Source organism: Salvelinus namaycush, chromosome 16, assembly GCF_016432855.1.
Source record: "Salvelinus namaycush isolate Seneca chromosome 16, SaNama_1.0, whole genome shotgun sequence".
Lineage (NCBI taxonomy): Eukaryota > Metazoa > Chordata > Actinopteri > Salmoniformes > Salmonidae > Salvelinus > Salvelinus namaycush.
Genome location: NC_052322.1, coordinates 11,598,746 through 11,616,000, shown reverse-complemented (window position 1 = coordinate 11,616,000; position 17,255 = coordinate 11,598,746). Strand labels below are relative to the sequence as shown.

The 17,255-nt window shown below is 40.9% G+C and overlaps 1 long non-coding RNA gene across 1 annotated transcript; it reads right to left on the bottom strand.

Moving 5' to 3' along the window:
* Window positions 1-2,042: 2,042 nt before the first annotated feature.
* On the bottom strand, window positions 2,043-16,694 carry LOC120060981. The gene is made up of 4 exons (XR_005478293.1): window positions 16,006-16,694; window positions 3,982-4,047; window positions 3,562-3,680; window positions 2,043-3,198 (listed from the first exon to the last, which is right to left on the bottom strand). It is a non-coding gene; the product is annotated as an uncharacterized LOC120060981 (long non-coding RNA).
* Between the last annotated feature and the right edge of the window lie 561 nt (window positions 16,695-17,255).

Here is a 17,255-nt window from a genome sequence, read left to right as displayed (position 1 = left end):
GCAGGAAATCAACCCTACTGTCCATTTGCATTCCTCTATCCTCCTCAGTTTCACACCGTCCTCTGCTTTTCCGCACATGCTCTCCCCAGAATAACAGCAGGTGTTAACAACCCTTCCCCCTTTCACACACACTCACTTAGGCACACTTTCACACACATGTACATGTACTCCTGATGGTAAGAAGAGCCCTGATACCCCTGACCCTTACGGGAAAGGGGAATAGATACCTATGATCAAACTTGAATTACAGTAGGTGATTGAAGTTGTAGTGATTGAAGGCAGATTCATTTTCATTGATGGTGATTTAATATCTGCCTTACTAATTGCTGATAAATGTCCTTGATGAAAATTAGGCTAGTTTGTTCTATGTGTTTGTTCTGCAGGGTTTCTTTGATTAATCTCACAGCACCGTGGCAAGCTGTGAGCTGAAGAGATCAAAAGAACCTGGAAAGTAGCATGCTGGCAAACATAATATATTTTCAAGATTGACCCTGGAAGCTGAGGGATTGCTTCATGTATTGCTGACATGTTCAAATCAAATAAGGCTGGATCTCTCTGGATTCCTGGCTCTCTCATTCCCCTCTCGCACTATGTAGACTAGCGTTTGACTATGTTCATGTCAAATTGGCAGATATCCTTCTAGAATTTCCCAGGACTATGTTCTGATCTCCAAAATAGCTCTATTTATTTTGGGGGAATGGAGTGTCACATAACATGTTATTTACAATCTAAACATGTAATGACATAATAATGTATAATATATTTATTCAGCTAGCTCAGTGTTCCTCCCTGCACAATGGACTAGTGTTCCTCCACAGACATACACACATGCATAATGATGTGTTCAATGATGACAATCTTTCAGTATTTCAATAAATTTAACTCTGACTAATTAAAGATCAGTTTGGGAAGCTGAGATAGCAAACTATTAAACACTGCCTTACAATTTTGACTCTGATTTCCTTACCCTTAAAGTATTGGGTGGAAAGATAACACCATTGGCTCCTTCCGTATTGTGAAGAGGACTAGCCATTAGAGCTTGCAGGTGATTACACTAAATCATATACATTAGCATGATTATGAGTACAGGCTATGCCCTATAAATATAAATTCATTCAATTATTCACACCCAAGGGAATTTCGGGTAGTGCACAGGAAAAAGATAGGCCCCTACTTTACTTATTCTCAGTGGTTAGAATGGTTGCAGGGCTGTGGTGGAGAAGCATTTATCCTGGACAAAATGTTTTTGTCCAGTCTACCGTGCACCTGGCAGGCTACACACCAGGAAACATGATGTTTTGGTGGAAAAACGGGCCCGAGGGTGCTGCGACCTACGTGTGTTGGCTTTGACTGGGCTACTGTAGACAAGTACTGTGGAAAGATGTGGGTGGATGACTGGATAGCCTGGGTATTGAGAGAAACCAGTGGTGTGTGTGTGTGTGTGTGTGCGCACATGTGCACGTGCGTGCGTGTGTGTGGGCGTGTGCGTGTACGTGCATGTTTGTCAATTTTACTTTTTTCTTGTGGCTTTCAGCTCCCAAATCTTCCAATAGTAAGTAGCAGAGGAGGCTGGTAGGAGTAGCTATAGGAGGATTGCCTCATTGTAGTGGCTAAATGGAATGGTATTAAACACATGAACCATATGGGAACCACATGTTCCATTTATTCAATCCCAGCCATTAAAATGAGCCCGACCTCCTATAGCTCCTCCCACCAGCCTCCTCTGGTAAGCAGTTTGTTTGTAGATCCTGCAGATCTGTATTAGTGCTTTGGACATTTGTTTGATCACAACTTAGTGTAAGTGCACAGAATTAGATCACAATGACACCACAGCATGTCTAAATTATCTGGCCATTCTTAGTTACATATTGGACAACGTTCAAAGTGAGAGAGCCGAGGAAACGGGGACCTGGTCCTCATTTACAGGCAAAACAACACTGAGCGCCAGGACCTTGGGCTATGTTATTCAATATAATCAATGCTAATGAATCAAAGATTAAAACAAGATTAGGTGGAGATTAAAAAGGGAAACAAAGTCAACCTCACAATCACAATTTAATGTTTCCCACACTAGCATTTCATTAATCGTGTGACCCATTGGCCCACAAGTTTTACTCGGACACACACCAAATGCATGACACCCTGAGTCAAATTGTTGGCAAGTCCTGCATCTACTATCACTATGGTGTGTGTGCTTGCGCGTGCATGTGTGTGTGCATCCGTGTGTGTGCATATGCACGTATGTGTGTGTGTGTGTGTGCATTACATAATCTTCTGGGTTTGGCCCTTTCTGTCGGTACTTCTGGAATCCTCCACATTTTATGCTGCTCTTCAAAGGAATATCTTAATATCTTACATATGACTCTAAAATGGCCCCCTCCCCCTCCCCATCACACAAACACAAACACAAAGAGATCCCTCTCTAGGCACACAAGCCTCTGATCAGTCAAGGAAAATCTCCCCAAGAAATCTCCTGAATCTGATTTTGTCAGCTCATTAAGGCATTTAAGCATGATGTCGTGTTGGTTACTGGCTCTCTTGGAAATATACAGGGCTGTGCTGACAATCATAAAATGGAAAGAAAAAACAGAGAACATTTTCAGAGCATGGACGGGGAACGTTATCCTGGATCTAGTGGATTATGACAGTCTCTATAAAACATATTTCTGGCATCATCTTTAACACGTTGCATAAATTGGTTTGACAGACATTGTGCATTGTATTATGCACCGATGGTGTGCATTCATGTACATTTCCCTTTGCGTGCATGCTTGCGGGTTTGTATGTTTATGAACCACTATCAGTCTTTGGCATTGGTACTTGTTGACTCAAAGCACACAAGGCCTTTCAGTCCATCGCCAAGTTTACTCTAATCAGTCTTATAATTAGTCTAAACCATCAACACAACACTGGACATTACAATTGCAATCTGGTCTGGACTGTTGTGGCCACAGTCCAAAAGGAGCCAGCTCCTTCTCTCGCACACATCTGGGATCCATCACCATGTGCTTCCTTGCATGTGGTAGTGTGTAAAAGAACTCTGTCTTGACGCAGTGAGCAGAGGCAGCAAGGTCTTTCTCACTTTCCACTGCCAGCCATTTATCAAAGGTGGTCTATCTCTGCTTGTTCCGACCTGCAGCAGTGGAGTGGCAAGGTCTGTCTTTGTAAAGTCCCCCCTTTACAGGAAAAGCAGACTTCCTAGGAGCCATAGCACATTATTAATGTACACATAGTAAAAGTGGGAGTTGTGAGTCATGCCATCGTGATGTGCTGTGCTTGGCCACCTCAAAAAAAAAAAAAAAGATACTTCGGGATTTTGCCAATAACATATTTGATCTACTTCCCCAGAGTCAGATGAAGTTTAGCGAGCCAATGCTAAATGCTAGCAGATACCCATAGACCTCCAGTCATTGCGCTAATGCTAGCTAGCAACTTCCTTCAAACTGCATGCAGAGATATAAAAATGGTATCCATGAGTTCATCTGACTCTGGGGAAGTATATAAAGGGCCTCATTGACAAAATCTCGAAGTATCCCTTTAAGATCTGTCCGCTCCGTTCACCTGTTCTGATCCAAGGACCCAGATTAACTGGCTGCATTGGCCTCCATTGATGACAGGGGGAGGCATCCATCCCAGCTCCAGCTCTAGCTCCGGTCTTAAATCAAGCTGCTTGCCGGAACCTACCGTACCGGGGGAAACAGATATTTTACTGTCCGGCACTCTGAGTTCACAGTTTGAGGGGGCAGGGAGAGAACATGTGTGATGCAGTATCAGTAATGTGAATTGCACCGAAGGCACTTGTAATTACACATTTGGCAGAACACAGCACAATTACATGAAGAGCTCAAATTCTATCTTGTGAATAGGGTGAGTGTGTCCATGCGTCTGTGTGCATGTGATAGATAGATAGATAAATAGATAATGACTGAGAGAAGTTGAAGAGAGAGATTATTTTCACATAAGCATTTGTCTGTTGTTTACTTGTTTGCGTCTTTCATCCATGTACAGTATATCCGGTATTTCTGGTTACTTCAGAGAGTACACAGTCTGAAATAAAAAACAAAAGGCCTATATCACAGATTGATACAGACTTGCAGAAAATCAACTTACAACCAAATATTCAGGACACATAGGTTTAACAGTGACATAAAGCTGATACCCGATCAGCACCAGTATCAGTCAGCAAGGGTGTGTGTGTTTATTAATGTGCATATCTGCTTTGGGAAACGTTATGTCACAGTGAGCTCAGCTGTCCAAACAATCCAATCATTTCACCTGTGCTTCATTCATGCATCATATGCATGCAAAAGCCCAATCGTGTGAGGTGTGTTGGAAAGAAATAAAAGCATTGCTTCACCATCACACCTCTTAGCATTCAGAATGTGCTGATCAAAGACCTCTTAGCATTCAGAATGTGCTGAACAAAGATCTCTTAGCATTCAGAATGTGCTGAACAAAGACCTCTTAGCATTCAGAATGTGCTGAACAAAGACCTCTTAGCATTCAGAATGTGCTGAACAAAGATCTCTTAGCATTCAGAATGTGCTGAACAAAGATCTCTTAGCATTCAGAAGGTGCTGAACAAAGACCTCTTAGCATTCAGAATGTGCTGAACAAAGACCTCTTAGCATTCAGAATGTGCTGAACAAAGACCTCTTAGCATTCAGAATGTGCTGAACAAACACCTCTTAGCATTCAGAATGTGCTGAACAAACACCTCTTAGCATTCAGAATGTGCTGAACAAAGATCTCTTAGCATTCAGAATGTGCTGAACAAAGATCTCTTAGCATTCAGAATGTGCTGAACAAAGATCTCTTAGCATTCAGAATGTGCTGAACAAAGATCTCTTAGCATTCAGAATGTGCTGAACAAAGATCTCTTAGCATTCAGAATGTGCTGAACAAAGACCTCTTAGCATTCAGAATGTGCTGAACAAAGACCTCTTAGCATTCAGAATGTGCTGAACAAAGACCTCTTAGCATTCAGAATGTGCTGAACAAAGATCTCTTAGCATTCAGAAGGTGCTGAACAAAGACCTCTTAGCATTCAGAATGTGCTGAACAAAGACCTCTTAGCATTCAGAATGTGCTGAACAAAGATCTATAGCATTCAGAATGTGCTGAACAAAGACCTCTTAGCATTCAGAAGGTGCTGAACAAACACCTCTTAGCATTCAGAATGTGCTGAACAAAGACCTCTTAGCATTCAGAATGTGCTGAACAAAGATCTCTTAGCATTCAGAAGGTGCTGAACAAAGACCTCTTAGCATTCAGAATGTGCTGAACAAAGACCTCTTAGCATTCAGAATGTGCTGAACAAAGACCTCTTAGCATTCAGAATGTGCTGATCAAAGATCTCTTAGCATTCAGAATGTTCTGAACAAAGATCTATAGCATTCAGAATGTGCTGAACAAAGACCTCTTAGCATTCAGAATGTGCTGATCAAAGATCTCTTAGCATTCAGAATGTGCTGAACAAAGATCTATAGCATTCAGAATGTGCTGATCAAAGATCTATAGCATTCAGAATGTGCTGATCAAAGACCTCTTAGCATTCAGAATGTGCTGATCAAAGATCTCTTAGCATTCAGAATGTGCTGAACAAAGATCTATAGCATTCAGAATGTGCTGAACAAAGATCTCTTAGCATTCAGAATGTGCTGAACAAAGATCTATAGCATTCAGAATGTGCTGATCAAAGATCTCTTAGCATTCAGAATGTGCTGAACAAAGATCTATAGCATTCAGAATGTGCTGATCAAAGATCTATAGCATTCAGAATGTGCTGAACAAAGATCTCTTAGCATTCAGAATGTGCTGAACAAAGACCTCTTAGCATTCAGAATGTGCTGATCAAAGATCTCTTAGCATTCAGAATGTTCTGAACAAAGATCTATAGCATTCAGAATGTGCTGATCAAAGACCTCTTAGCATTCAGAATGTGCTGAACAAAGATCTATAGCATTCAGAATGTGCTGAACAAAGATCTATAGCATTCAGAATGTGCTGATCAAAGATCTATAGCATTCAGAATGTGCTGATCAAAGACCTCTTAGCATTCAGAATGTGCTGATCAAAGAACTCTTAGCATTCAGAATGTGCTGATCAAAGAACTCTTAGCATTCAGAATGTGCTGATCAAAGAACTCTTAGCATTCAGAATGTGCTGAACAAAGAACTCTTAAGGAAAATGATCTGCTATAGTAGCTATATTCACTTAATTATAGTGTAAAAGCTGCTGTATGTGAAACAGCCAGAGATTGAAAGTGCTTGTTTCCACATCCAAAGTGGCAAAGAGTTGAGTAATGAAGAGAAGGTTCAGCTCATTAGTGAGCAGGGAAACATGCCGAGTGGACTCACTGGACTGCCACAGGGAGCTGGGCGCGTGACTGATGGGTCATAGGGTTAACCAAGGTTAATGTAAAACATATTAGATGACCCAGGTATTGTGCACAAAATGATCAAGCTACTACATTATGCCAAGTATTTTACTCTTACTTAGAAAGAGAATGAGAGTGAGAGAGAACGAGAGAGAGCGAGAGAGAACGAGAGAGAGAACGAGAGAGAGAACGAGAGAGAGAACGAGAGAGAGAACGAGAGAGAGAGAGAGAGAGAGAGAGAGAGAGAGAGAGAGAGAGAAAGGATAGGGTTAGTAGTGTTGAGATGACAATGTATTAAATTAAGGTATTTTCAGTCGTAAAGGGAGGTGATATCAGAGCTGGACAGAGGCTGTCTGCCACACTCAAGCCACATACCAAACCCAAAGCACTGGTGATAAAACTCCATGCGGTGCTATGGTCAGATTACTGTACATGGAAATAGAGCTCCTTGGCCAAGCAGCACCAGTGGTGGATTTGGCGTAAAAAAACTGAAGCATATGCAGAAAAGTATCTCATACTTTACCTACAGTAAAATATGGTAGTGCATCTTTGATGTCATGGGGCTTTTTTTGCTTCCACTGGTCCTGACGAAGGTCAACAGCATCATTCACTTTTAGCCAAAAACATGGTTGTTTCTGCCAGGAGGCTGACACTTGACTGCAAGTGGATCTTCCAGCAAGACAATAACTCCAAGCACACATCAAAATCCACAAAGAAATTGTTAATTGAGTCTGCGGACTTGAACCCCATTGAAAACCTGTGGTTTGAATTGAAGAGGGCAGTCCAGTGCAGATGACGGATATCAAGGATCTGTATGGAGGAATGGTCTAAGATCCCTCCCAAAGTATTCTCCAATCTCATAAAACATTTTAGAAAAAGCTTCAGTGTCATTATCCTCGCAAAGGTAGGGTGCTGGAGTACTGAAAACAGGGGTGCCAATAATTTTTAGATTTAGTTTTGTTACTTGTTCAAAAAAAGCTCTTTCTTTGAGCAATTGTATTAGTACAAAATAATATAACTTTCATATTTTTTGGAGCTTGCAATATAGCTCAGTTGTTCCGGTTTTCAGGGTAAATGGAAAGAGAGCCTGTGACGTGACTTCCGCTTTTGGACGTTAACAAGGCAACACATCTTAACTTAACTGGTTGAACAGTGCAGAAGAGAACCTCCCCCCGACTGTTTTTTCCATTTCTCGTCAAGACCAGTACGTAGGGCAGGGATCAGCAACTAGATTTAGTCGTGGCCGATTTTATTTTCTTGAGAGGATGGTCAGGGGGCCAGAACACAACTACAATAATTTATAGACTGCAAATTGACTGAAACATCCTCATTTCAAATCTTGCTTACATTTGTATACAATCACATATATTTCTCTATTATCCGTAGGAATACTGTGGAACAGATTTCCAAAATGAAAATCACTTGGAGCTGATTTGCTGGCGTTTTTAAAGTATTTTATGTCCAACCATAAAAAAAAATACATCATTATTTTTTGCTCAGAAAAATTGGAGGGCCTAATATGGACCGCGAGCCACCAGTTGGGGAACCCTGATGTAGGGTATCTAGTTAAAGGTGTTTATTTTACGGCTGCTACATTAGGTTAATTCTATACACCATTTTTTTGCTCATCTTTATAAAGGGTTCCAATAATTATGGACCAGACAATATATGGCAGACCCAATATTTAATTTGGAGAGGAGAAACACTGTGGGCATAGCAATTCATACTGTAGCTACTAAAGAATACATTTTACAGATTGCAGCACTGGGGCATTGTGACTTCTAAAACTGAGCCAACATGCTGGAGGGACTGGAATGTGGTGGTTGTTTTAGGATCCCAAACTGCACAATGCCTTGGCGTGGGTCTCTTGTGGTGAAGCAAATATTTTCAGACACCCTGAGACATGCTCTCAGTGCTTTTCCGCCTGAAGTCACCTAGTGGAATCGATCAAACACTCTGTCAGCATAAAGTTAATAAGGGAATACAAATGCAAAAAATGTACTGAATTACTGTGAAATGTTGAAACAGATCCATTGAATCAGTGCCCTGTCTCAACTGATCAACAAATCTCTTTTATACCCAGGTGCCCACAACTGAAGAAGAAATTCTTGAATCGGCATACTGAACATACCATACCTCCCCAAGCATTTCAACCAAAGGAAACTCTAATAAACGAGTGCAACAAAGAGAAGGAAAAGAAAAACAGAAGCCTGTCTTGTGAATGTGTTCCCTCAGCATTATCTCTTTACTGAGAGTGCTTTTTCTTTTACGACCGTTAGATCTGAGGACATTGTTTTCTCCTTTCTTTGTTACTTGAAACCCCCCTCTGTCCTCCCTCTTCCCTCCTCACTCCCTCCCTCCCTACATTCCATTCTTGCAACAATATAAGTCTGTTTACCATCCCACCAGAACCCGAGTTGTTCGGAGGCCCAATTTTGAGATTCCACCACAAATTATATGGTGCCAGTGAGCAAACCCATGTGTGTGTGTGTTTCTATGTTTACTTTCACATCCAGAGGCTCTTGTGGGGCAGTCAATTCTGGCACAGAGTCCTTTCACTGTCATCAGTTGGGTTTCTTTCCTCCTGTTTTCACCTGCATATAATGTTCTTTCTTCTTTCCCTCTGTCCCTGCTGTGTCACTTAATATCTCCATTACAAAGACAAAGCGAGCGAGAGAGAAGAAAATATGCCGCTTGATACAACAGCGACAGTATTCTTGCAGGGAAGAACTGAAGTGCAAATGCAACCCAAATGTGAATGTACTGTAACTAGAGAACTATGGAGTGTCTTTTATACACTGAGCGTACAAAACATTAGGAACCCCTTCCTACTATTGAGTTGTAGCCCATTTGGCCCTCAGAACAGCCTAAATTCGTCAGGGCGTGGACTCTACAGGTTGTTGAAAGTGTTGCACAGGGATGCTGGCCCATGTTGACTCCAATGCTTCCCATAGTTGTGTCAAGTTGGCTTGTTGTCATGTGGGTGGTGGACCATTCTTGATACACACGGGAAACTGTTGAGCGTGAAAATCCCAGCAGCTTTGCAGTTCTTGACACACACAAACCGGTGCGCCTGGCACCAACTACCATACCATATTCAAAGGCACTTAAATATGTTGTCTGCTGATTCACCCTCTGAATGGCACACATAGTCAATTCATGTCTCAATTGTCTCAAAGCTTAAAAATCCTTCTTTAACCTGTCTCCTCCCCTTCATCTACACTGATTGAAGTGGATTTAACAAGTGGCATCTATAAGGGATCATAGCTTTCACCTGGATTCACCTGGTCAGCCTATGTCATGGAAAGAGCAGATGTTCCTACTGTTTTGTACACTCAGTTGCACATGAGGTGTAACAATATTGCGTCTTGACCTGTATGAAGCGGTCTATCATGTTACAATATGTAACAAAACAGTAATAAACTCATACTGCCAAGTTTTCTCCTATCTCCCATCTGTTTGCATTGTGGAGAGACCAGACCAGTCTGTTAAATTGTAACAGATACTATGGACTATTGAAACGGGTCAGACTTTCCACATAGTCTTGCAAAGGGGGATGGTATAAAGGATCTGGTTTACAGTGTGATATTCTCTGCTCCTCTTTGCACACTGATATTAAATAGACAGTGTTGACCACATCATGGTTAGGTAAGCATTGAGAGAAGTTGTCCATTTAAATAAAACAGTAACAGGTGTGCATGCATGCGTGAATGTGTTTGACTGTGTGTGTGTGTGTGTGTGTGTGTGTGTGTGTGTGTGTGTGTGTGTGTGAGCACGTGCGTGTGCATCCCTGTGCGTGTGGATTTCGGAGAGAGAATCTGTGTTTGTGAAAGCAAAAGCCTAGCCATATGGAGCTGCAGACGGTAATGTGATATTCTAAACTCAAGGAAGAGAGTCCCTTTGTTTTTATAGGATGAATGAAAACATTGAACGGTGCACAGGAATGTGGAGAAACCAGAAGACGAAGAAAATTCAAAAGCTGTCTAAGAAAAAACACAATAAAACACAGCTCAAAGTAAAAACGTTAAATTGACTGAGAAATAGCTTAGTGACGGGATTTCATTTCTGTTGGAAATGTATGTTATCGTCATGGTACCCACTCTGTGTTTTTTTTGTGTGTTTGCTGGTACTTAAAAAGTCAGTGTATTGAGCCCAGATCCTGCTGTGCTGCACATGGCTAAGGTGAAGACTCTGTCATCAACCCCAATCACAAACGCTTTAATTTGCCCCTCTGGATTGGATTTGTTGATAGCTTTTTGCCAGTGCTGTTATTCATATTTTTCGATGTAGCTCACATAATCATATTATCCCTTGCCTTTAATGAATAACAGCAAGTGCATAGTTAATAGATTTCAAGTAATGAAAATGATTGCCCTTTTCGTGACAACAATATTATTACCTTAAATTGCATTACACTAGGAAGTGTTGGGGTAACAATGTCCTCTTTATTGAACAATGCATGTAGAGGCTCACTGCTGTACAGGGAAACAGCAAACAAACACAACCAGAAAAACATTATATGGCCTGGTAGGACATTGGAGGTATTAGTCGGACGTGGTAACCAACGGAGCACTGGAGCTTTGGTCGATGAGTAACTCAAATATGAATCAACAGACTGAATTCATTGAACATTAATTCAGACGAGTAGACTACAGTGGTATTGCCACACAGCATTTGCTTCCCCAACACAGCTTGACACTATATAACTTTGATGGCCCTGTTTAATAAGCACTAGACTCTGAGATACAGTGTCTATCCCCAGCACATAAAGATGGACTTTGTTAAACCCTTCTGCCCCTAACTGTGTATGCTGTTCTCTGTTATGTTGCCATCACCCAATCAGGGAGCAGCCATCATAATAACCAACCAAACCAGAGACTGGTCTATAAAAGCCTCCTCAATGACACTGCTGATTTGCTCCCTCATTCATCTTCAGCTGTTACACGACACGCTTTTGTTTGGTCCTCACGGCAATGTCGGAGTGGCATTGACTAAATACAGTAGTCCTCACAGGGGCCTGTGCGTGCAAATCCTCACAAAAGATTTACAAACACATCATGTCATTCTCAAGTCCCACTTTTATGAGGATTTGACTGTACTTTTACACTCGCCACTGTTAAATGTTGCTATTTGAAGTGCTTTCTGTTAGTCCTATACACCGAGCAGGAAACCATGGCCTTTGAAGCACACATCGTCAGGGTAAACTCAAATCAAATCAAAGTGTATTTGTCACGTGCGCCGAATACAACAGGTGTAGTAGACCTTACAGTGAAATGCTTACTTACAGGCTCTAACCAATAGTGCAAAAAAAGGTCATGTTTTGGCTAATTTCAGTGGTCGACAGTTATTTTATCTCTCTTCCCATTACAATCTCCCCAGCACTGCTACGGTATCAGGAGTGGCGACAGTTGTATTAGAAGTAGTAGTAAAGGAACAGGGTTACACCCTTATCTGCAAGATCAGGATTTGCCTGGTGTAATGCACCCACTACTATTTAACATCTCCTAATGCAAAGAACATGGAGTTCTCCTCTCTAGAGTCTAAGACGAAGATAAATGAGTCCTAATCAGGATCTTACCTAAAGCTGGAAATGTAACGAATGTCTTAATTGTGCTATATTTTGCATGAGGATGAGGCAATTAACATGAAGGAACAGTTTGTGCCACATGCAGTTTGGAGGAGCAAATTTGCTGTTAATAATAAAATAAAATAAATTCAAATCATGTCCTCTGAGCAGGGTTAATTGGACACGTAGAAATGGTTTCTGATTAGTGTGATATTAAACATACTGACCTTAGACCTACACTTCCGTTCAAAAGTTTGGGGTCACTTAGAAATGTCCTTGTTTTTGAAAGAAAAGGAATTTTTTTGTCCATCAAAATGACATCAAATTGATCAGAAATACAGTATTAATGTTGTAGGCAGATATTGGCCTTCTAGGCCCATGTAGATATTCCATAAATCTTCCGTTTCCAGCTACAATAGTCATTTACAACATTAACAATGTCTACACTGTATTTCTGATCAATTTAATGTTATTTTAATGGACAAAACATTTGCTTTTCTTTCGAAAACAAGGACATTTCTAAGTGACCCCAAACTTTTGAACGATAGTGTAGGTGTCCCTCTACTGTACCCACCTACATGTCTCCATTACAATAACTGTTTTCAGCTCAAGGGAAAACCATACATATGAGTTCCCCTTGAGCTGAAAACAATTATTAAGAATCAACAATGGGAGTATGACTAAACTAAGGCTAAAGCCACAATGGCAGGATCAAAACAGGACCAAAACAATCCTCTTTGAGGATGACCATCTCCATCTCATATGTGGGTCAGATCAGTTTATTGTTGAAAAATTAATTCATGCTTCCTTCCATTTCTCCCTCCACACCTCTTATCAGAACTGGCACAAGACAGGGCATGCTTCTAGTGTCTGCCACGTGCTCCACTGCTACAGTACAGCACACAATGTCCACACACCTTAAGAGCGGAAGCAGGCCAGAGAAACAGAATTACCCAGCAGTTTTTCAATATCAATTCCATATCTGGATATGTCAACAGCTATCCCTCTCTGTGAGCTGACAGCGAACTCCTACTTACGATCAGTGTAATCATAGCCGTAATGGCAGGGCTATTACTAAGGCGGCGCTAGGCCAATTGTAATAGCTAAATTATTCTTCACAATCACAGGCATTCTCATTCCCAGAGACCTGAAACCCTTAAAAGTTTTGAAATATTTTGATTTCAGAGACGATTATAAGCTGACTTGAGGCACACAAACATCTCAACATAATGTACAAACTATTTTCTTTTTACTCTGGGGTATTCATCAATACGCCTCATTTGCTCTGGCTGATAAAGAGTGTGTACTCTCTTGTGTAAGACTTGTGTGCCATTGCTATAGCCTAATTCTAGTCCCAATGGTAAATATTATGTCTTGTTTGCTTTGTACCCTAACGACATACACTATAACGCAAGCACGTTTCCCATTACAGCTGGCTGGAGCATCACTCCACCATAAGTATCTATACTTAGCCACAGAGCCAAGACCCGTCATGGAGAGCTAGCCCTGCTGATCCAACCTGCTGACCCAACCACCCTGCCTGCCTGCCTGCCTCCTTCCCTCCCTGCCTGTCTCTTTCACCCACCCTGCCGTGCTGCCTGCCTATCTTCCTGGCTCCTCTCCCCTTGTGTTTCTGGCCTGGTGTCAGTGACCCGATGGAAACAGCCCTGTGCTTGCCAGCCCCCAGCACCCTGCACAGCAGTGAACAGTGCTGCTGATACCCCACCTCTTCCATATTAGCTGAGCGTCACACCACCGCTGTGCTGTCCTGCTCTCCGTAAGGACGTCATCACTGCTGCCTGTCAGCTGTCAGGCCTGACTGGGTGCACATGACTCAAGTTTCACTTGACTTGGACCAGTGTTGTCGTGACAAACCACTTGAGTTTTTATTTGGTGTAGTGACATGGTATTTGAAAGAGAACATTCCCATCAGGGTTTGAACTGTTGTCATTGATTGCTATGCTATTGTGCTATGACATACTGTGCATTTTAACTTGTGTTCTGTAAAGCGTACCTGTCCATTTTTGGATGCTTTGAAGGCAATCCTGGTATTTCAAACAATTATACTGGGCATTGTGGACACGTTTATATATTTTTATTGTGTGGTCTAGTTCCCAGAAGGAATGAAAAAAAAGCACCAGGTAATTCTAGTACAACTATTAAAAGAATCAACTTCAAAAGTTAGTAAATTATTCAGTTACTAGGAGAACTCTTAACTATGCAAGTCAGTTAAGAACAAATTCAAATTTTCAATGGCGGCCTAGGAACTGCCTTGTTCAAGGGCAGAACGACAGATTATTACCTTATCAGCTCTGGGATTCGATCTTACTGTCACGATCGTCTTGATAAGAGAGATTGGACCAAGGCGCAGCGTGTGAGAAATACATCTTCCTTTTAATAATGATGACGAAGACGTAACACGAAAAGAAACACTCTTACAAAAAACTAACAAAACACCGTGAAGCTATGAACGTAGTGCACACACATGCTACAAACGTATAACATAGACAATTACCCACAAATGCATGATGCCTATGGCTGCCTAAAATATGGCTCCCAATCAGAGACAAATGAAAGACATCTGTCTCTGATTGAGAGCCACTCAGGCAACCATAGACATACCTAGAAACATACACTCAACCATAGACACAGCTAGACTACTATACTAAACATAAACCCAACTACTCTAATAAACCCCCTAAACCTTACAACCACCCTAGACACTACAAACAACACATAATTCCCCATGTCACACCCTGACCTAACTAAAATAATAAAGAAAACAAAGAATACTAAGGCCAGGGCGTGACACTTACAATCTTTCGGTTACTAGTCTAACGCTCCAACCACTAGGCTACCTGCGATTTGGGCTGATCTGGCAGGAATACGGCCAAAAACAGTACGTAAGTTTGACTAAGACGTACAGCTCGTTTAGGAGTTCACCTTTCAACCTATCATTTGCTCACTGATTTTCTTGATAATTTGAAGTCATTTTTTGGAAGAATAGTGCTAGAATTAGCTGGTTGTAGATCGACTTTCGGAAAATGGTATGAAAAGTTTGCTTCAATGGTGAAACATCCCTTTAACCCTGAGGTCATAGAACTTTGTATGACAGAAATCCATCTGCAGAGTCAAAACAGTTCAGTTTAGGAAGAAGCCAATACACTACCAACACCACCAACTCAACTCTCTCCACTAAGACAGACATTTACTGTCAGACTGTTTTAAAAGTTATCAACTCGTACTGACACTTTGTGTCACTTTACTCAGGTTTGTTTTATTGACTTTTCCTAATGGTGGTCTGTATTTACAGAAAGCCTAGCCACTGACGAGGAGAAGAGATAATTTGACCTGAGATCCAAATAATTACCTTCATTATTGCAATTTTAAATAATTTTGTTTAATGGCTTCCAATAAACACTTGAATTTCAGTTGGAGCCTGGGGTGTAAGGAACCACATATGACTTCCTTACAGTCACGTCCTGCGGCCTACGGGTGTGGCAGCCCACTTAATACCCACACTACTTCTGGACAGAGACACCAGTCAACCTGACACTCACAGTCTGTCTTTCAGAACTTCTAGGGCTGCAGGGCTGCATCATGAATGGTACTCCACCCCATTTCTCAAACCCCACAATCTCTCTTAAGTAACGCAATGATATCGGATACATTTGCATGTTCAATGTGTCAAATAATGCATTTGCAACTTATGTGGTTCTATTCTAATAATGTTCTATTTCTATAAATAGTTTTTTGTTCAGTTATTTCACCATCTGGAGAATGCTTCATAGTCACGTGCATGTTACTTGTACAGTATGAGCATGTCCCCATACATTCAGATGAAATCCATAGTTTGATCAACCCTAATCAGATAATGAAGTATACGCTGAGTGTACAAAACATGAAAAACACCTGCTCTTTCCATGACAGAGACTGACCCTTATTGATGTCACTTGTTAAATCCATTTCAATCAGTGCAGATGAAGGGGATGAGACAGAATAAAGAAGGATTTTTTAATTCAGATCACATGTGAGGTTGAAATAATATCATTCTCCTTACTTGCAAAGATGGTGATAACATGTTGCAGTATCAATGTTTCCTCCAGTGGAATTAGGTTGACCACATCTAAAAAGCCCAAATGCAGGACAAGGAAACGATTTTTGCAGGACATTCGGAACAGTGGACAGAATAATTCTTCGGGTGGCAGGTTAATGAATCACATTCAAATGGCTGTATGAAGTTCACTGCCTGTTAAAGGGGCCATCCTTAGTTGCACCATACATTTTTGGACTTATAAATGAATGATATGAACCCATTGATTCTTGAAGAATATAACGTATAATTCCCTTATGAGCTTGGTACAACTGTTGTACCCCATCAGAACCCAAAATAAAAGCTTGCAAATCTAGTGTGGTTTTTGGATTTGAGTGGTTGCATTTCTTCAGCACCATCCCTCAGCTTTTTACAGAAACTGTGGAGTGGAATAATAATGTTTTTAGATGGTGAAATCCTCTAGTGAGTGAGCTACATTTGTGCCATTATTATCAAGCAAATCAAAAGATAACACAATTATTAGTATTGCAAACAAAAATAATTATATTCAAAGCGAAACATAAACCCAAAAGTATTGATAGCAAAACTAAATATTGCAAGGAAATAATGTTAATGTGAATAATTTTTGTTGTTGTTGTAAATGTTCTAAATTGTTGAATAATAGAGAAGACATCAAAACTATGAAACAACACATATGGATTCATGTAGTAACCAAAAAATTGTTAAACAAATCAAAATATATTTTATATTTGAGATTCGTCAAAGTAGCCACCCTTTGCCTTCATGATAGCTTTGCACACACCTGGCATTCTCTTAACCAGCTTCATGAGGTAGTCACCTGGAATGCATTTCAATTAACAGGTGTGCCTTCTTAAAAGTTAATTTGTGGAATTTCTTTCCTTCTTAATGCGTTTTGAGCCAATCAAATCAAATCAAATTTATTTATATAGCCCTTCTTACATCAGCTGATATCTCAAAGTGCTGTACAGAAACCCAGCCTAAAACCCCAAACAAATCAAATCAAATCAAGTTTATTTTATATAGCCCTTCGTACATCAGCTAATATCTCGAAGTGCTGTACAGAAACCCAGCCTAAAACCCCAAACAGCAAGCAATGCAGGTGTAGAAGCACGGTGGCTAGGAAAAACTCCCTAGAAAGGCCAAAACCTAGGAAGAAACCTAGAGAGGAACCAGGCTATGAGGGGTGGCCAGTCCTCTTCTGGCTGTGCCGGGTGGAGATTATAACAGAACATGGC